The sequence below is a fragment of the Bos taurus genome, chromosome 5, assembly GCF_002263795.3.
Source record: "Bos taurus isolate L1 Dominette 01449 registration number 42190680 breed Hereford chromosome 5, ARS-UCD2.0, whole genome shotgun sequence".
In the NCBI taxonomy this organism is placed as follows: Eukaryota; Metazoa; Chordata; class Mammalia; order Artiodactyla; family Bovidae; genus Bos; species Bos taurus.
This window is the reverse complement of record NC_037332.1, coordinates 106183726-106204820: the sequence shown is the minus strand read 5'-3', so window position 1 is coordinate 106204820 and position 21095 is coordinate 106183726. Positions and strand designations below refer to the sequence as shown.

The 21095-nt window shown below is 49.3% G+C and overlaps 1 protein-coding gene across 6 annotated transcripts in view; it reads right to left on the bottom strand.

Annotated features, from left to right (window-relative positions):
- Window positions 1-21095, bottom strand: part of CRACR2A (calcium release activated channel regulator 2A) — a 160082-nt gene that overhangs the window by 101519 nt on the left and 37468 nt on the right. Inside the window, exon 1 of one of the 6 annotated variants that reach the window (XM_010805626.4) lies at window positions 5729-21086. The exons of the other annotated variants lie outside the window; for them this stretch is intronic. The gene's annotated coding sequence lies outside the window, so the exon portion shown is untranslated. Of the gene's footprint in view, window positions 1-5728; window positions 21087-21095 lie in introns of those variants that run through there. 6 annotated transcript variants of the gene reach the window in all.

Here is a 21095-nt window from a genome sequence, read left to right as displayed (position 1 = left end):
CCCTCTTCCAACAACACAAGAGAAGACTCTATATATGGACATCACCAGATGGTCAACACCGAAATCAGATTGATTATATTCTTTGCAGCCAAAGATGGAGAAGCTCTATACAGTCAGCAAAAACAAGACCAGGAACTGACTGTGGCTCAGACCATGAACTCCTTATTGCCAAATTCAGACTTAAATTGAAGAAAGTAAGGAAAACCACAAGACCATTCAGGTATGACCTAAATCAAATCCCTTATGATTATACAGTGGAAGTGAAAAATAGATTTAAGGGCCTAGATCTGATAGATAGAGTGCCTAATGAACTATGGAATGAGGTTCGTGACATTGTACAGGAGACAGGGATCAAGACCATTCCCATAGAAAAGAAATGCAAAAAGCAAAATGGCTGTCTGGGGAGCCCTTACAAATAGCTGTGAAACGAAGAGAAGCGAAAAGCAAAGGAGAAAAGGAAAGATATAAACATCTGAATGCAGAGTTCCAAAGAATAGCAAGAAGAGATATGAAAGCCTTCTTCAGCGATCAATGCAAAGAAATAGAGGAAAACAACAGAATGGGAAAGACTAGGGATCTCTTCAAGAAAATCAGAGATACCAAGGGAACATTTCATGCAAAGATGAGCTCGATAAAGGACAGAAATGGTATGGACCTAACAGAAGCAGAAGATATTAAGAAGAGATGGCAAGAATACACAGAAGAACTGTACAAAAGAGATCTTCACGACCCAGATAATCACAATGGTGTGATCACTGACCTAGAGCCAGACATCCTGGAATTGATGTCAGGTGGGCCTTAGAAAGCATCACAACGAACAAAGCTAGTGGAGGTGATGGAATTCCAGTTGAGCTATTTCAAATCCTGAAAGATGATGCTGTGAAAGTGCTGCACTCAATATGCCAGCAAATTTGGAAAACTCAGCAGCGGCCACAGGACTGGAAAAGGTCAGTTTTCATTCCAATCCCAAAGAAAGGAAATGCCAAAGAATGCTCAAACTACCACACAATTGCACTCATCTCACATGCTAGTAAAGTGATGCTCAAAATTCTCCAAGCCAGGCTTCAGCAATATGTGAACTGTGAATTTCCTGATGTTCAAGCTGGTTTTAGAAAAGGCAGAGGAACTAGAGATCAAATTGCCAACATCCGCTGGATCATAGAAAAAGCAAGAGAGTTCCAGAAAAACATCTATTTCTGCTTTATTGACTATGCCAAAGCCTTTGACTGTGTGGATCACAATAAACTGTGGAAAATTCTGAAAGAGACGGGAATACCAGACCACCTGATCTGCCTCTTGAGAAATTTATATGCAGGTCAGGAAGCAACAGTTAGAACTGGACATGGAACAACAGACTGGTTCCAAATAGGAAAAGGAGTTCATCAAGGCTGTATATTGTCACCCTGTTTATTTAACTTATATGCAGAGTACATCATGAGAAACGCTGGACCGGAAGAAACACAAGCTGGAATCAAGATTGCCAGGAGAAATATCAATAACCTCAGATATGCAGATGACACCACCCTTATGGCAGAAAGTGAAGAGGAACTCAAAAGCCTCTTGATGAAAGTGAAAGAGGAGAGTGAAAAAGTTGGCTTAAAGCTCAACATTCAGAAAACAAAGATCATGGCATCCGGTCCCACCACTTCATGGTAAATAGATGAGGAAACAGTGGAAACAGTGTCAGACTTTATTTTTCGGGGCTCCAAAATCACTACAGATGGTGACTGCAGCCGTGAAATTAAAAGACGCTTACTCCTTGGAAGGAAAGTTATGACCAACCTAGATAGCATATTCAAAAGCAGAGACATTACTTTGCCAACAAAGGTCCGTCTAGTCAAGGCTATGGTTTTTCCTGTGATCATGTATGGATGTGAGAGTTGGACTGTGAAGAAGGCTGAGCGCCAAAGAATTGATGCTTTTGAACTGTGGTGTTGGAGAAGACTCTTGAGAGTCCCTTGGACTGCAAGGAGATCCAACCAGTCCATTCTGAAGATCAGCCCTGGGATTTCTTTGGAAGGAATGATGCTGAAGCTGAAACTCCAGTACTTTGGCCACCTCATGCAAAGAGCTGACTCATTGGAAAAGACTCTGATGCTGGGAGGGATTGGGGGCAGGAGGAAAAGGGGACGACAGAGGATGAGATGGCTGGATGGCATCACTGACTCGATGGACGTGAGTGTGAGTGAACTCCGGGAGTTGGTGATGGACAGGGAGGCCTGGCGTGCTGCGATTCATGGGGTCGCAAAGAGTTGGACACGACTGAGCGACTGATCTGATCTGATCTGATATTCTCAGCTCTTTTCTCTTAGGACAAACATATACTGCTTATACGATAAAGGACGTTTTTCAAGAAAACTTCAGCACATGATAAAGAACTATGATTTGGGTGAGAAGTTATGACTTGACAGAGGATGGGGTAGGTATGTGGGCCCTACATGGTACGGAGAACTGGGGGGGAAGGAAAGGAGCAGAGGAGATTCCAGGCAAAGGGACAGCATGAGGGACTTCCACGGTGGTCCAGTGGCTAAGACTCCATACTCCCAATTCAGGGGGTCTGGGGTCTGGAGGTTGGGACGTGGGTCCCATCACAGCCCTCTCAGTTCATGAGAGTTATCTGGAGATGTTTTTAGACTCCAGATCCCTGGCCCTCACTGCAGAGACTCACCTGATCTTGAGTGGGGTCAAGGTATGAGGTGTGTGCACGAGCTGGGGAGGCATTAGGTGAGGTTTTGTTTTTGTTTTGTGTTTTAGAGTTTCCTAGCTTCTGAGGTCCAGCCTAGGGAGAGCCAGTGCTTTTTTTTCACCTTCATTAATTCATGTTTTGCATCTTATTGATGGATTTTCCATATTTTTTTAACAAAGTTACACTGCAGAGAGCAAAAGTCATACACAGTCCTGACTGACATCAAAGTGAATACTTTCAAATGGAACTGCATTTAGTCTCTCAGAATATGTGACCACTGGGAAAGATATGACAAACCTAGAGAGCATATTAAAAAGCAGAGACATCACTTTGTCAACAAAGGTCCGTCTAGTCAAAGCTATGGTTTTTCCAGTAGTCATGTATGGTTGTGAAAGATGGACCATAAAGAAAGCTGAGCACCAACAAATTGATGCTTTTGAACTGTGGTGTCGGAGAATACTCTTGAAAATCCACTGGACAGCAAGGAGATCGATCAATCCCAAAGGAAATCAGTCCTGAATATTCATTGGAAGGACTGATGCTGAAGCTGAAGCTCTAATACTTTGGCCACTTGATGCAAAGGGCCAACGCATTGGAAAAGACTCTGATGCTGGGAAAGACTGACAGCAGGAGGAGAAGGGGTTGGCAGAAGGTGAGATGGTTGGATAACATCACTGACTCAATGGGCATGATCTGAGCAAACCCTGAGTGATAGAGAAGGACAGGGAAGCCTGGAGTGTTGCAGTCCACGGGGTCACAAAGAGTCGGACACGACTTAGTGACTGAACAACAGCAACTGACCATGTGCTGGGCATTGTGGGAGGCATTGGGAAGGCAGTCGGTGCTTTGAGTCTCAAGGACTCCCAGCCTCCCATCCAGGCAGACATCATGAGCGACACGACCTTTCACCCACAGGATGATTCTCAGTTTCCACACCAGTCACACTGTCTGTCGTCTCCTGATTTTTCAACGTTGCAGAAGAAGAAGATCAGAGACCTCAGAGATCATTCCACCCAGTGACACCCCACCCTCTCCCCAGTCAACACCCCATCTTTATAACAAATATTTGGAAATGCCCTCTTCACTGCCAGAGATGAAATTCCTCGATAAGTCAGTTGACCTACATGCATCATTGAGCTATAATTGTGATACAAAAGAGAAAAGGGAAAGCCACTTATAACAAAATCATAACTATTTCAGGAAGGAAGCATTCACGCATGACTGCCCTAGAACACTTATTGGGGCAGGCAATGCTCACACCTACTCGTGATGGATAAGGTTAGACTAAACCATCCATACAAACAGCAGGAGGAAATAAAAGAGCAGAGGACAACGAGATAAAAAATGTGAGGACATTTACCTGTCTGCATCTGATAACAGGAAGGAAATAACCTCACTGCCAAATTAAATTATGGTGTGGAAACGGAGAAAACAAGGAAACAAGGAAGTATGTTCTTCTTGTGAACGAGCTAAGCCTTATATAAAAGTACATTCTAATACACTTGGCCATGCTGAGACCTGGAACAAAATTTCACGGAGAACAAGTGTCCATCTGGAAAACTCCACTCACGGAGGGAGGCGGGCACACATTCAGTCTTTAGCATTAAAAACCCTAGGAAACAATATCGTTTTTCTTTAGGTGGTGGGGAGAGGAAGTTGAATTGGAAAAAGCTGTTTGGTAGATCACTAATAAGAACATCAGAGTCAGAATGAAACACACAGGCAGCCCCAAAGGAAATCATTGTAACATGTAAATTTTGCAAGAGATTCCTTATTATTAAACTGCATATATACACACACAGACATACATGGGTTTTCCAGGTGGCTCAGTGGTAAAGAATCCATCTACCAGTGCAGGAAATACAGAAGACACGGGTTTGATCCCTGGGTCGAGAAGATTCCCTGGAGAAGGACATGGCAATCCAGTCCAGCATTCATATTGGGAAGAGCCCATGGACAGAGGAGTTTGGTGGGCTACAGTCCATGGAGTCGCAAAGAGCTGGACATGACTGAGTGACTAACACTTCCACTTTTCTCATGTATATATCTATGTTCTTTTTTTAAAAGATCTTTTGCCAGGATAGCTCATTACAAGATATTTAATATAGTTCTCTGTGCTCTACAGTGAATCCTTGTTATTTATCTCCTCTTCTTGCCATCAGGTTCCTCAAGGACAAGACAGACAGGGGACTTTTCTCTTGAATGTCCCCCCCAGCGGCCAGTCCACACAGCTGTGGCCCTAGCAATGCCGGTTATCTGTATCCCTCAGGACTCCGAATTCTTTTTTAACCAGAAAGCGACTCGTCCCCTTGACTCATCCACAGACGCAGAGGCCACATCCTCCCGAAGCCCCTGGGGTGCGTTCACCACCTTTGTCTTGTTAGTTTCGCCACCAGCTCCGACTGCACCCGGCACCACAGGGCTTGAAGAGTCACTGGCTCCCTCCTTCCCCCCGCCCCCGACACCCACCCCCCTCCCCTGCAGCCTTTGCGGTTAGTGCTACACTCAAGAAAGAATAAATAGAAAGCAACCCCCTTGTTCTAAGATAACCACAGAGATGACAGATGCATGCAGACTTGGGGGAGATGGAAGATAGAGTGAAACAATTAAAAAAAAAAAAAGGCATGTCTCCGTGATGAGAAGCCCTGGCCTGCAGATGCTTTTGCTGGGCTGTGACTTCAAAAGTCCAACACGGGGACCTGTGAAGGTGCCCTCCTGCCCCATCCTGGCCCCCAAGCTTCACTGGGGAAGAGGGTAAATGCCCCAGAGGGAGGCAGCGCGGCTCAGCCGCTCAATGAATGACCAGGAATGAGAAATGCTGAGCTGGGGGTGGAAAGGGGAAAGCAGGCTTCCTTCTGGCTGCCTCTAGACCCTGCCAGATCCAGTGTCAAGAAGCCCACGGTCTCCGGAGCCCAGGACTGTCAGCCTCCCCCTGGGAGGCGGGCAAGAGATGGCTCAACACCTTAACTCACAGCCTCCACTTCCGGTCCCCACTTCCTTCCTTCATCAGCAATGGTGGGCCCAAGACAGGAAACCACTCACCTCCTTGCTCCACAGTAAATTTGTTCCTTTTGTCAAGAAATTCAGGACCCAGGCTGACACATCCCTGTACCAGGTTTGGTCAATGGGTCGTCCCTTGGGCCCTGGGACCTGGATGTGGCTCATTCGTCTCTTCGCTCACCCCTGGCACAGAGTCGGGCATGCAGAATTTGCTTCACTGATATTTGGGCACAGGGGGCGATGAAGCCAATTCCTCTCTACAATGTGACAGCCCACAAAGGAGGAGCCATTGCCTTTGTCAGAAGAACAAAACAGCATCCTCTTTGTGTGCCTTCAGGGTACGTCATCATTTCACCCATTTTCAGAGACGTTCTCTTCATCATGACGGTTATCGCCGTGCCACCACTGACAACAATCACAAAGGTGAGAGGTGTAACAGTAAGCCACACGCTTTTTTTTTTTTCCAGAGGCAGCGTAATATATTGAATAAAACAGGAGTTTCTAAAGACAGAAATTATTGGGTTCAGGTCTCAGGTCTGCCATGTACAAGTTACGAATCCTGGCTGAGGGACTTTGTTACTGTTTTCTTGTCTATAAAACAGGAATAGGAATAGTGTGTCCTTGTGGGGCTCTGGTGAGATGATGCATGTCACCCGTCTCTTCCACCTGGACCAAGAGACACAATTAAGTATTCACCCCAGCCCCACCCATATCCTAATCTTGTCACTGAAATGAGCTCGCTTAGTGTTCCAGGTTGAATTCTGATCTCCAAGAAAAGGCACAATGAAGTCCTCACCCCCAGGACTTCAGAAGGTACCGCGATACGACCGGTGTCCTCAGAAAAAGACAGCCACCTTAAGACAGATACACGCGAGGACAAACCATGTTGCGGTGCAGGCAAGAGCTCTATTACTGAAAGCTGAGAAACACTGAAGATGGCCTGCCAACCACCAGATCCAGGAGGAGGCCAGGAAGGACCGCCCTACAGGCCAGAGGGGGAGCAGAGCCCTGCGACACCTTGAACCTGAACTTCCTTCTTCCAGAGCAACTGAGACAACACATTTCTGTTGCTTGAAATCACCCAGTGTGCAGTACTTGTTAGGCGACGCAGTGGTAAAGAATCCACCTGCCAACGCCGGGGACACAGGTTCGATCCCTGGTTCGGGAGGATTCCACATGCTTTGGGGCAACTAAGCCCATGCACCACAACTACTGAGCCTGTGCTCTACAGCCAGGAGCTGCAACTGCCGGGCTCACATGCTACAACTACTGAAGCCCTTGCAGCCTAGAGTCCATGCTCTGCGACGAGAGAAGCCCGTGCCCTGCACCTAGAGAGTAGCCCACACTCACTGCAACTAGAAAACGCCTGAGTGTGGCAACAGAGACCCAGCACAGCCAAAAATAATTGATCGATGATTGATTTTTAAAAAGAGGGGCTACAGAAGGTCAGACCTACTGTTTCCTGCAGCATCGCTCGGAACCTCTGCTCATGTGGCCCAGCCTTCCTGCAGGTGGCTGCTCCCACCATATCTACCTCGAGGACCTCTGATTCTCACCATAAGAAGCCCTGTGTCCAGCTCCACACCTGGGGTTGTAGAAGGAGTTCACCTTGCCTGGGCTTTCCTGGGGTTTCCCCTGGACACCCGGCTCTGGGCTCTGGCTGTCCAGCGCCCCTCCTGCAGCCCTCTTCGTGGGAAGAGCCATGGCCGCACTGATCACAAGGGGGAGAGGCAGACAGGGCGGCAAGTCGCTGCCGCCCACCCTTGACAAGTGGCCCAGTGGCCTGACTGTGGGTCAGCCTCCTTAAGGGCAGATGTGGTCAGGGCAGGACCTGCAGGCGAAACAGACTGCAAGAAAGTGTCCTCAGTTTGGCTTCGAGTAACTCATGATAGAGCTCAGGGGAGAGAACATGCTGAGAGTCACTTAATTTTCCTCCTGGGGCTTCTGAAATCAACTGCTAGCTTGGGTCCGGGTCAGGTTTTGAAGCAGATCCCGGTTACCTGCCTAATATCATCCCTTCTCCCTTCCTCCTTTCCAACAAGATTCCAATTTTGTTGATCACTCAGAATAAGCAAAGTTTATGCTCGGCTCAGGGTCCCATCCAGTCAAAGCAAGCATAGGCCCTTTCCAGAGGGTGGTAGGGGGTGGGCTTCTGACCCACCTCTGGTCACTGAGACAGGAGAGGGGCTTTGTGGACTGTCCCTGTAAATGCTTTCCTGGCTCTTAAGGGAGATGCAGGACTGCCTCCCTCTGGTATCGCAGAAGTGGTGCGATGAAGCTTTATTCTTTGGGATGAGATCTCTGGCCTAAATGCTGGGAATGGAGGTTAAGCAGGGGGTAGAGACCAGGAGGAGGTGAGGTGATGGTTCAGACAAGCTACAGCATATATACATATACACATTACATACGTACATATTAGAGATATACACATTATATAGGTATATATGTTGGTATATGTATTTATATCAATTACAATTTTGATATGTATGTATATATATGCATATGTATGGGATAGATAGGTAGACAGCTGTTGTATTTATTACAGTAAAAGCAAAGGACATAAAATTTTTTGAGGGAGTCTCAAGTCTTGTTTCTCATATATTGAGAGGTGAGGTAGATGGGATCATTGTTTCATAATTATTATTATGTGATTAAATAAGCCAGATGGATATTTGTTCTCCAGGTGAACAACACCTGCAGCGGGCTGGGCTTTGTGGTCTGTGTCACCGACAGTGAAGAACAGACGTCTGTGAGCCCAGCCCTCATCAGGTAGTGGGGAACACACACAATGAACAGAAACTGCAAGTCAGTTATGGGATCACAACTGAGGTACCTGCTCTGCTGAAGACACGGAGAGATGCAGATGCTTGCTGGAGGGAGCGTGAAGCGGCAAGGCTGACATAGACAGAGGATGCGGGAAAGAAAGGGACATTTACATTGGGTCCCGTAGGATGAGTAGGAGTGAGCCAGGAAAGGGGACGGAGAGCGTTCTAGGAAGAGGAGACGGCAGGTGCCAACACCCTCAGGAAGAAGAGCTTTAATGTGCTCAGAACCGGAAGGAAACCAAGACGGCCAGAACAATGGTAACCTGACAAAGGCGGCCAGGATGAGGCTGAAGAGTGAGGCTTCAGGGGGCAGGCTGGGACTGGAGGCTTCACCCACGCAGCCGTGGGAATCATTGAAGTAACACCTAAAAGCTGCAAGAGGCAGGATTTGCATTTTTAAAAGGTGACCTGGGCTTCTTGTGGGAATGAATTTAGGAGGAGGAGGAGGAGCTGAGGAAGTGGATACACTGAGACCAGTTAGGGGAATATTACAGTCCAGACAGGACTGTATAAAGTCCAGGGCTTCCCTGGTGGCTCAGCTGGTAAAAAAATCCACCTGCAATGCAGGAGACCTGGGTTCGATCCCTGGGTTAGGAATACCCCCTGGAGAAGGGAATGGCTACACACTCCAGTATTCTGGCCTGGAGAATTCCATGGACTATAGAGGCCATGGGGTCGCAAAGAGCTGGACATGAGTGAGCGGCTTTCACTTTCACAGTCCACACAAGCAATGGTGTGTCCTGAGCGGGTTGTGGCCGGGACAGATGAACGGGTGCTCCAGCTGTTTAGATATGGGATCGAGAGGATGGAGGGGTTGGATGTGGCATAGGTGGAGATGGAGAGGTGGAGGCCGGCTTGGACTCAGTGGTTCCCTCTACATCTATCTTGGAAACTCTCAGAAATAAAATGACTCCTTCAGAGAGGAAGTCTCTGCAAATCTCCTCTTGTCTGCTCCCTGCTACTTACAGCATCACGTCCTCCGGGGGTGGGGTGCTGAGCAGAATAATCTCTGCTGGGTAAGCCACACCTCCCCGCTGAGGCATCTCATGAGCCGGTCAGAGAGCTCACAAAATCCAATCAGTACAGGCCAGGCTTCTAGGTCCAGAAGGCCAACCTCCACTGAATTAACTTACCTCTTGCACAATTCGGTCCATGCTAAATGGAATTCTCAGATGACACTTTCTTTTAGCATGAGGAAGATGAAAAAAGAATACCTTCGGCATGCTGAAAGAAAGTGTCATCTGACAATTCTAGGCTTAAAGAAAATGTCATTTAAGAATAAGGGAAATGAAGACATTATCTGATAAAACTCCAGTGTGCCACAAGCAGACCCTTTAATAAAAGACATTTTTAAAGGGGTATTTCAGACAGGAAGAAAGATTCCATATGAAAGATCAGAGATTGAGAAGGAGTGAAAAACAAAGCAAATGAAAATAGATTTTCTCAGTCTATTATTGAAGAAACAGCAATTGGGAGTCAGACATATTTATCTCCATATCAAGTTGTCATTTCTTACTGTCTGGGAAATTTGGATCAAGTTCATCTCTCACAGTCTTGATAGCCTCATCTTCAAAATTCATAAGCGAGGTCTTTGTAAGCAATAAATGAGCGACCACATATAAATGCTTCCAGCATAGCTTCTGCATCTAGGAGGTGTGGAATAAATGTTTACTCCTTATCTTTTTAAAAATTAATAAACAAGCAAGTAAATAAGATGTCGTTAGCCACACGGAATTCCTCCCTCTGCTTCAAGTGGAGATAGAAGCCTGGCACTCTTTCCCGTCGTACGAGGCTACACCGCAGAGCTGATGCTTTAAAGCTGGTCTTTTCATCTTTGCAGTAGCAAGCCTAAGATCTTTCTAACAAAATATTTATGATTTCTTTATTTTATAAATACTGCATGTGAACACACAAGCCCCAGGGGTGGACCCTAGATTCCCGCTTCGCTCACAATTTTAACATAATTCGTGTTCACAGTTTTATGAGAATGAAGGAAATGAAGGCAATATCTGATAAACAAAATTCTAGTTTGCCACAAAGAGACCCTTAATAAAGGACAGTTTTTAAAGGTGTATGTCAGACAGGAGGAAAGGAGATGATTGGATAGAATCACTGACTCAATGGACATGAATCTGAGCAAACTCTGGGAGACAGCGAAGGATAGGGAAGCCTGGCGTGCTGCAGTCCATGGAGTTGAAGAGAGTCAAGACACGACCTAGTGACTGAACAACAACAGTTTTTTGAGATCATAAAACGCCTGCTGGTCCATCTGAGGGGCAAAACGACCAGTCCTGCCCAGCCCTCTCCAGGGCTCTTCCGCCACCTAGAAAGCAGCAGCACACAAAGGACCCCTCTGTGCCGCTTCTGCATCCTTACCCCCAACGCTGGCAGCCACAGTCCCCAGTTCCATCCTCAACCTCACCCCCATTCCCTTTAGGACAAGGAAGCCAAGCTAAGAAAAGCTAGCTTAGTCTTCCTTGGAATCTCTGCCTAATTTTCATCTGGCACCTATTTGGTGGGGTTTCCACCACCAAAGTGGTGGTGATGGAGAAGGGAGAGATAAACCCCAAAGCAGTCTCCCCCTGATGGCTTAAGGAGGCAAATAGCACCAGAGGTTCTAGGGCCTGGGCTAGCATCCTTACTCTGCCCTTTGTCCCCTACGTGTCCCCAGGCAAACCCCTTCACCTCTCTGATTTCATCTTCCTCTCACCTGTAAGTCAGAGTCAACAATTATACCGTATTTGTAGAGGATGTTACAATTTCCCGAGTGTCTCCACAGTCATAATTTCATTTACTATGCAAAGTCAGCTGTATAACAGCCAGCATGATGGTCACCTTGCTGCTGTAAAGACCTAAAAGCAGAGCATGGACTACTGTGTGCATGACAAAGAGCTCCGTCCACATGAGGGACCATCACCAGGGTCCTGCGGCTGACACCCCTAAGAGCCGGGCTTTGCTGTCTGAGTGCTGAATTTGAATTGATTCTACCTCAACCGGAGCTTCTCAGCTCCTTGCTTCTAAATGAAGGGTGATAACAATAGCCCCGTCTCGCAGCCCAGGGATTCGTACATGGGAGACACTCAGGGAATGAGAGATGATGGAATTGACACAAGTCCAGTCCACGGGAGTCTGACCACATACATCCACACTCCCTGACTCCCACCATCTTCCATTCCTTCTTATCCACGGTTACACCTGATCTCCACAGCCCTGGACAAATATTGGCAAAGGGAGGGTGGGAGCTCTGAACAGCAGGACAGACTGAGGACTGTTTCTTAAAGATGATCAAGCCTCAGAGTCCCAGTAGATTTGGGGGTGTCTCCAGCTCGCTCTGGATGGAAGCAGAGTCCAGGATCACTGAGGTCCCAGGCAGCCCCGACCCTTCCCACTGCCACCCGAGGGTCTTGCTATGGTGGCTGGAAAGTTCTGGAATATAGGACATTGGCCAAGCCTCAGGGCCCTAACTAGACTGTGCAGCCACCTTGTTGACAAAAAGCCCTGAGTTTGGGAAAGATTGAAGATAAAAAGAGAAGGGGCGGAAGAGGATGAGATGGTTAGAGAGCATCACCAACTCAATGAACATGAATTTGAGCAAACTCTGGGAGACGGGGAAGGACAGGGAAGCCTGGGGTTCTGCCATCCATGGGGTCGCAGAGTCAGACACGACTTAGTGACTGAACAGCAACCGAGGCCTGTGCCCACGTCACATGGAGCTGTTGTGCTGACCTGGGAAGCAAATGTTAATTGAGCCCAATCTGATGAATGGATGGAAACCACTGGACTGTAAAAAATATAAGCTTATTGTTGTTCATTCACAAAGTCATGTCTGACTCTTTGTGATCCTATGCACTGCAGCACATCAGGCTCCTCTGTCCATGGAATTCTCCAGGCAAGAATACTGGAGTCGGTTGCCATCTCCTTCTCCAGGGGATCTTCCCAACCCAAGGATCGAACGAAGGTCTCCCAAATTACTGGCAGATTCTTTACCATCTGAGCCACCAGGGCAGCCACCTGGCTTCTTCTTTCTGACGTCTGTTTTGTCTGGCTTTCCTGGTGGATAACGTGGTATGAAAAGTCTAAGTCCCTGAGAGTGAGTCTGCCTGCTTTCCCCTGCAGCCCCACAGCACCTTCTTCGGGGTTCTGAACACTGCCTCCTTCCTAACGGAGCCTGGCCATGTGACGCACACCTACACCCACACATGTTCTAGAAACCCCCAGAGCAGACACTCGTGTGTCCAAGCAGGGTGAGCTGTGCTTGACTCCCTATGACACCTGTATCTACAGGAAAGATGAGAGTTCAGAGGATCTAGAAGAGCCTCCTGGCTCCTCACAGCTTTAGATGGTGAGCCGAGTCAGCAGAGGCCAGCCGGTGGAAGAGGTCACCCATAGAAATATGGGGAGGGTCAAGGCACATCTTATAGTCCAGCCAGGACCTCCTTGGTTCAATTTCTATGCAGTCTGGTCCTCAGACACTGCCTACTAAGATGGACTGAATGACCCTCACGGAACATCCTTCCAGAACCCTGCCATCCCCACCTGCTGAATTCTGCCATCCTTTCAAGCCCAGCTCTGTTCTTGCCTACCTACTTAAGCTTTCTGCAAAGGCCCTTTCCTTCTAGAGAATATAGAGTCTGTCCTACTCCCTTGACAGGGTCACTTATGCTGACGGAAGAAGTCCTATGGGCTTTGTTCTCTCTCCCAGTACAAAGCACTGCACACAGTAGGTGCTCAAGCATTTTGCTTTTGTGTTTTGGAGGTTTTTTGAGGGTTGGGCATTAGCATTCCATAAAACCACATTGATTTAGTCCCTACCATGTTAGGAAATTCAGATGTGGTGTGTGGAATAACCTGATTGCTATTCAGTACAAATTAGAGCTTTTTATTCTATTTCTAATCCCAGTAAATGGGGCTTGTGCGTTAAAAAAAATATTTTTAGTTTGCAATGTATGATTACATAATGGAGGCCGAGTCATTTTTTTTTTCATTAACATTCATCTTCCTTAGCAGTTCCTTTCTGGGTCTTTGTTTTTGACTCGAGCTGCGGTTCAATGTATTAAAATTGCATTCCTTATAAAGGAGTTCCATAGCAGATGTTTTAACTGGCCCTCCCCACGCCTGTATTTCCAGCTGGCCTGCGCCTGGGGCAACTCACCTAGTGGGGAGTCAGGGGATCCTGCACCCATTCTACAAGTCTGTTAACTAATCTCTGGAATCCAGCAGGGCCCCCCACCTACCAGGGCAGCTCTTTGCAGGGAGCCAGTGTTGGGTGGAAGCAGCATCAGAGTGATGAAGTGTCCCTTGGGGAGGTGTCTGTACCAGAACTAGATGTATGAACTCAGATGACCTATTTAACCTCTAGGAGCCTCAGTTTCCTCATCTGTAAAATGGGGATGCTAAGTCCTAGAAAAAGTGCCTGACACACTGCAGGCATTTAATACCTTGTCTTATTTGCAGACTTCCTGTGGGAGTCTATTCCTTGCTGTTTTTCCAGCTGTCATCATCCTCAGAGTTATATCACATCTACCGAAGCCAGAACCCTGAGCCCCAAGCAAAAATGCACCTCCAAAATCTAAGAATAGGGCAACACAGCAGGGACTAGTGTAGCTCATGGAGAGGGTAACGACAAGCAACAAGAAACACGCCAGAGACCAGGGCGCGTATCCACAGAAAACCATGATCCAAAAAGATACACACACCCCTATGTGGATAGCACTATTCACAATGGCCAAGACTCAAGGCAGCCTAAATGCCCACTGACAGTGAGTAGATAAAAAAAAGATGCGGTGTGTATATATATATATTCTTTACCGACTGAGCTACCAGGGTAGCCCGCATGGTCCATAATTAAGCTATTTTCAAACCAGTCCTATTTGGCTAAAGGCTCCAGTTGAGAATCCCAATGGAAGATAGTTCATCTATTACAGACCCAAACCCGTGCAGGTTCTAAAAGCCCTCTAAAGCAGATGCTGATGTGGGAGTTGGGGTTGGCTGTGCTTGGTTCTACACGACGATGGTGGAGGAAGATCAGAGTCCAGAATCAAAACCTGGCTCTGAAATCCTGTGCCTTTGGGTGTGTCAACTCTGACACTGCTTCCTCGTCTTTGAAAAGGGTGATAATGATAATAATCCCCTACAGGACGGCTGGGAGAAACACAGTAGACAGTGAAAGAAAAGAAAATGAAGTCACTCAGTCGTGTCCGACTCTTGTGACCCTACCACGCTCCTCCATCCATGGGATTTTCCAGGCAAGAGTACTGGAGTGGGTTGCCATTTCCTTCTCCAGAGGATCTTCCCAACCCAGGGATCAAACCCAGGTCTCCCGCATTGTAGGCAGACACTTTACCATCTGAGCCACCAGGGAAGTGCTTAACGCAGAACCCAGCCCCAAGGAGGGCGGTCTCACAGGAGCCCATTGGCTGAAGCAGAGAATTAAAGAACCAGAAAGTGACAGGAATCAGCAGCATAAAGACTGCCCAAGTGCAGAGGGCATCGGATGGCAAGGGGGCTGTGTGGAGGGAGGCTGAGACACAGTGAGACTGGGGCCTCCCTGGAGTCAAGGTCAAGATCAAACCCGAGCAGCTGGGCAGATGAAGACATTCCTGGGATGGTGTTGGTGGGGGTGGTTACGTAGCACTGTGAATGTCTGATGCTACTGAGCTGTACCCTTAGGAAGGGTTAAAAGTGTAAACTTTATGTCAAGTATATTTTACTCAGATGAAAAAAAACCGAGTTACCAAAAAAATTAAAAAACAAGACAATACCCTAAAACCCAACAGTCAGCCCACTGAAGACACTAAAATGAAAGCAGCACAGAGATCAGGGTCCCCTCGTTCTGTGGGATGTTGCGGGGGCGCCAGACCCCCGCACCCAAGGCCTGGCAAGTCTAGACCTCCATGGCGTGGAGCTGACTTTCCTCAGAATGCCCACGGAACCCAAGTTCCCGAACGCTTGAAAACCCAAGGCCACCAGAGGCCACAGCAGCAGAGCAAGATCACAAGGTTCGTGTGCAGAGCAGTGTCTCTCTTGATGGTTCCTCCCCAGTCATTTCTGACATGATCGAGATGAAACAGAAGGAAACATCCAAGAACCCCCTCTTCTTCACCCTGTGTCCTCATCTGGGGACGGTGGTGTTTCTCTCTCGTTCAGAAAACCCTTGCCTTCAGGAAGAAAGCCTCGAACTTTCCATCCTGCTCAGGTCATAGAAAAAGGACCTTCAGCAAACCACCACTTCCTTCCCTCCCCAGAGAGAAACAAACCCCGGCTGGAGAAGTCTCTCTGGCCAGTATCTGGAACACCCTTGGCCATGACCTCACTCATGTTCCCCAGAGGGCGTGGCAGGCTGGTGCCACCAAAGGTCTGTCTCCATACCCCCAGGGACCTATGACTGCAAAAGCCCCCAGCCTGGGCCTGACAGGCTGGGGCCCAAGGGGGTTACCCAGCTGCCTATTTCTGGGCTGTCAGTCAATAGCAGCCCCAGGGGCAGCTCCTCAGTAGAAAGCTCTGCTGGAAAATGGACAGGGTGAGTTGGTGAAGCAGACCTCACCCTAAGGGATCCCACCCAGCAGCATGCCTCTGTCCACTATGCTCGGTCCGATCACAGATCCCCTCCCCTTCTACACTGCCCACTGTCCTCTCTGCCCAAGTCTAGCCCTCCTCCAGGCTCAATTCCATCCCACTTCCTCTGCTCCCCTGCAGGTGCTCATAGCATTGCTCATCACTGAAGATCATCATTCCCAGGGACCGGGATGCTGGCTGGCTGTGGTCTCTCTTCTTAAACCAGATCCCTGGGGACCTTTGGGCTTCCAAGTCACACTAGCAGTAAAGAACCCATCTGCCAATGCAGGAGACATAAGGTTTGAGGGTTCAATCCCTGGATTGGGAAGATCCCCTGGAGGAGGGCATGTAACCCACTCCAGTGGTCCTGCCTGGAGAATCTCTTGGACACAGGAACCTGGAGTTCTATGGTCCACAGGGTTGCAAAGAGTTGGACATAATTGAAGCGACTTAGCATGCATGCATGGGGACCCTTAGCTGGCACAGATCAGATCAGATCAGTCGCTCAGTCGTATCCGACTCTTTGCGACCCCATGAATCGCAGCACGCCAGGCCTCCCTGTCCATCACCAACTCCCGGAGTTCACCCAGACTCACGTCCATCGAGTCAGTGATGCCATCCAGCCATCTCATCCTCTGTCGTCCCCTTCTCCTCTTGCCCCCAGTCCCTCCCAGCATCAGTCTTTTCCAATGAGTCAACTCTTCGCATGAGTTGGCACAGCCAGGGCTCAATAAGTATAGATGTCAATTAAGTGAGCGGTTCTATCCCTTCCCTTTGAGGAATTTCGGCCCAACACTGGCACCCTGGCAGGGACCCTCTAGACAGCAGGACTCAAGAACACACTCAGTGGGCAAAGCCACCATGACCAGCAGGGGACGTGAGCCATGGCCATAGAGCCTTTCACACCCTGAACTCACCCGGGATGGACGAGCTGGCCATCATTCCTATCTCACTGAAGAGGGAAGGAGCTCAAGCTTAGAGGCTGAATTCCCAGGACACATGACGGGTTACAGTCAGAACTGTTTTTGGCACTCAGCATCTCTAGGGGCAGGGCGGGGTTGAGCCAGTGGCCCCGGGGCCAGCCTGACTGGGTTCAAACCCCAGCTCAGCTTTTTAGGAGCTGTGTGATCTCAGGCAAGTTACTCCAGCTCTTGGAGCCTTGAGTTTCTCATCTGTAACACACACATCTGTAATGTGTGTGTTAGTTGCTCAGTTGTCTCCGACTCTTTGCAACCCCATGCCTGCCAGGCTCCTCTATCCATGGGATTTCCTAGGCAAGAATACTGGAGTGGGTTGCCATTTCCTTCTCCAGGGGATCTTCCCAACCCAGGGATCAAACCTGGGTCTCCTGTATTGCAGGGAGACACTACCGTCTGAGCCACCAGGGACAGGACCAAATGTGGAGCCGAGACTGATGCATTTCTGTGCATCCAGCCTCAAGGTGCAGTGGGAAGGGGTTCCTGACATTCTGCATTGGATCAGGGTGGGGCTGCAGGAAGCTGGTCTACCTCCCCACCCTTCCCTCAGCACCCATGCAACCTTCCAAGCCAGCAGGCAAGGGTGTATGTTTCTGCAGCTTCCATGTGGCAAAGCTCCATCCATCCATCAGATCCCGGAGCTCAACACAGAATAGCCTCTTAAGTAAACAAAGAGGAAACCAGCCAATTGCCCAGGTAATAGGAGATTTTCCTCCTGTCTGCACTGGTAATTGAGCCATTGGAGCCAGCCCCCAACCTCCACTGGCGCTGCTGTGAGTTGGAAAGGGAGTTTAGGAGGCTGTCTGGCCAAAGATACACGTGCAGGTCCAGAAGGTGGTGTCCACCACACTGGAACCTGGATCTAGAAGGCGGGTGTCCACTGCGCTGGACCCTGGGTCCGGTAGGGCTCAGCACACCCACAGTGTGTTCACTAAGTCTCGCCCACCTTACCTGTCCCCTTGGCCCAGCAGGACACGGAGCTGCCCATACCCAGGGGCCCCGGGAACAGACAATCGGGCAACGCCAACCAGCCACAAGGCTGCTCTATAATGCAAACAAGGGGCCTTCAGCACAGGCTCCGTGGGTTCAGAGGCCCTTGGAATCTGAGCCCCGTGGGACACCCATCTGCTCCTGCCTCCCTGCAGCCTCCATGCTGGAGGGTCTGACTCCAGAACCCTCACCACCCCGTGACTGCCACACCCCCGCATCGGCCTTGCCAGCCTGACCAGGATGTGTCAACAAACGGGCGGGGGAGAAAGAACCGCTGGCATTTCTGAGAAACCAGGGCTGGGAGCCAAAACAAACCGTCGAAGGGAAGGCAACTTCTCCTGAAGAAAGTGTCACAAAAGAAAAAACATATCCCTCAAGCTGAGAGAAACCCCTGAAGGTCATTCTGTGCCCCCAGACAGAGTAGGTTTTGGAACCTACCCTCGACACTGGCCTACAAGAGGGTCTTCCTGCGTCTGACCCAGTGCATCCAGCCCGATGACCTTGTCTGAACGGACAAAGCAGTTACAATCCAAGAAAGAGGCAGACGGGAGATCAGCCTGAAGCAGGTGCAGAGGCCCCTGAGGACAGAACCTACAGGTCTCCCACCCCATCACGTGACGCAACCACAGGTGAAATCACGCGAAGTCAACCTTTGAAGGGGAGGGGCAAGATAGGGGCAGGGGACTCAGAGGGCAAACTACAAGGTGTAAAATAAATATGCTACAAGGATATATTGCACAGCACAGGGAATATAGCCAATATTTTACAATAACTTTACGTGGAGTATACTCCATAAAAATTTGAATCACTTAGTGGACACTTGAAACTAATACTTTAAATCAACTATACTTCAAGGGTTTTTAATGTTCTGTGTTTTGATTGTGCTGGCAATTATGAGTGTGTACATGTGTCAAAGGTCATTAAACCAAACGTTTACATAAATAAGCTGGTTCACTTCATTGTACAGCAGAAACTAACATGATATTGTAAAGCAATTATATCGCTAAGCTGTGTCCAACTCATTGCAACCTCATGGACTGTAGACCGTCAGGGCTGTCCATGGGCCAGACAAGAATACTGGAGTGGGTTGCCATTTCCTTCTCCAGGGGATCTTCCCGACCCAGGCGTTGAACCCGCATCTCCTGCATTGGCAGGTGGATTCTTTACCACTTGAGCCACCTGGGAAGCTCCCAAAGCAATGATACTCCAATAAAATAAATAAATAAACCTAAGCACCGTCTAGCAAATCCCCCCCAAAAATAAATAAATAAATCCAACTTTGAGAACAGCAGGGAAGGGAGACAAGGCCTAAAACATCACGTCTGCTGAAGCTGTTGGTGTGTCCACTCCTGACCACATCACCCACTGCGCTTTCCCTGGCGGTCCCCAGACACATCCCTCTCCCTAACTCTACCGTGATGTCCCTCCCCTCAAATGCACTGACCCAGCTTCCTCCTCAAGGCGCAGTGAAGTGCCACCTCCAGGGGGCCACCCAATCCACTCCTTACAGAGGTGACCCCTCCTGCCAACTTCCCAAGACTTGGGCATTCATCACCCTTTCCAGTCAGTACCAAGCAGCAAGGGGACCTCAGAGGGCAGACACAGTCCTCCTTTATCCCTCAAACCTATGGGCAGAGCAGCTCTGATGGGCAGACACCACCTGACCCTGCATGCTAATGCCACCCAGAGCGGGGCACAAACTCTGGACCCTCCAACTAAAATTTCAGTTCTGTACAGAATACACTGCCCCAGTTTTATGTCCCTCAGCCCACACCTTGATGAAAAGATTCATGGATACCTGCTGATTTCTTCCAGAGACAGGGAACTCAGTACCTCATGAGTTAGGCTCTTCTCCTGGGCTCTGATCTCCCCGGGGACTCCCACCCCTAGGCCCTTCCTGCCCTCTGGAGCCACTAATTCATCCAGGGTTCTTCCAGGATTGGCTCTCAACAAGGTCACTGTGTTGACCAGGGACAGACATATGGAACAGAGGGCTTTCCTACCTGCTGGAGTGTATGTATGCACACACACACGTACACACACGTTCACACACATCCACACACACCTAAGCCAGAGGGTTTTTGCACCTGCTGGAGTGGGCTTCCCAGGTGGGGTTAGTGGGAAAAAACCCACCTGCCAACGCAGGAGACAAAGACACTGGTTCGATCCCTGGGTGGGGAAGATCCCCTGGAGGAGGGCACGGCAACCCACTCCAGTATTCTTGCCTGAAGAACCCCATGGACAGAGGAGCCTGGCAGGCTACAGTCCATGGGGTCGCAAAGAGTCTGACACGACTGAAGCGACTTAGCAAACATGTAGCATGGAGTGTATATATGCACACACACACATGTACCTATGTATACACATGCTCATACGCATGGCATACACATGCCCACACAGACACATACATGTGCACACACACAGGCACACACACCCAGGCCAGAGGCAGCCAAGTCTGGCTGAGTCACGCAGCCAGACCACAGCTCAAGCGCGGCCAGGGAGGAAGTGACGCCCCATTTCCTGACCGTCCTCTGCTCTGAGAGGTTCTCTTCTGTCTCTTTGTCTTTCTGACTCCGTCCCTCCCAGGGCTTTGCTTCTACTCAGAACAATAGCCTGCTGCATCCTGGCCCCACGGCATGGGCTCCCGGCAGCCCTGAGCCCCAGGAGAGGACTTAGGGCTTCTAGACCTGCCGTCCTGGACTAGGCAGCTCACGGCTCTGAACCTCGGTCTCCTCATCCTTGAAACGAAGAGGCTGGGTATGACGACAGGGCCCTTGAGGTCCCTTCTGATCTCAGCCCCGGGGCTTCTGGCCCTCCTCCAGTCCCCACGGGGTTCAGAGTATAGAGGGGCCAGGATCAGGCCTGGGGACGGGGCTGGGGAGCCCAGCTGCTTCCTGGGCACATGCCTCCCTCGGAACTCCATGTGCTGCACACATTCCCTGCCCCCCTCGGCGGGGCACCCAGCAGGAAGCACCACCACCCAGCAGACGGCCAGGCAGAGGGGCCTGGAGCACCCACCTGCTCCACACCTCCCTCTCCCCTCCCCTTGCCCTCCTCCCCCTC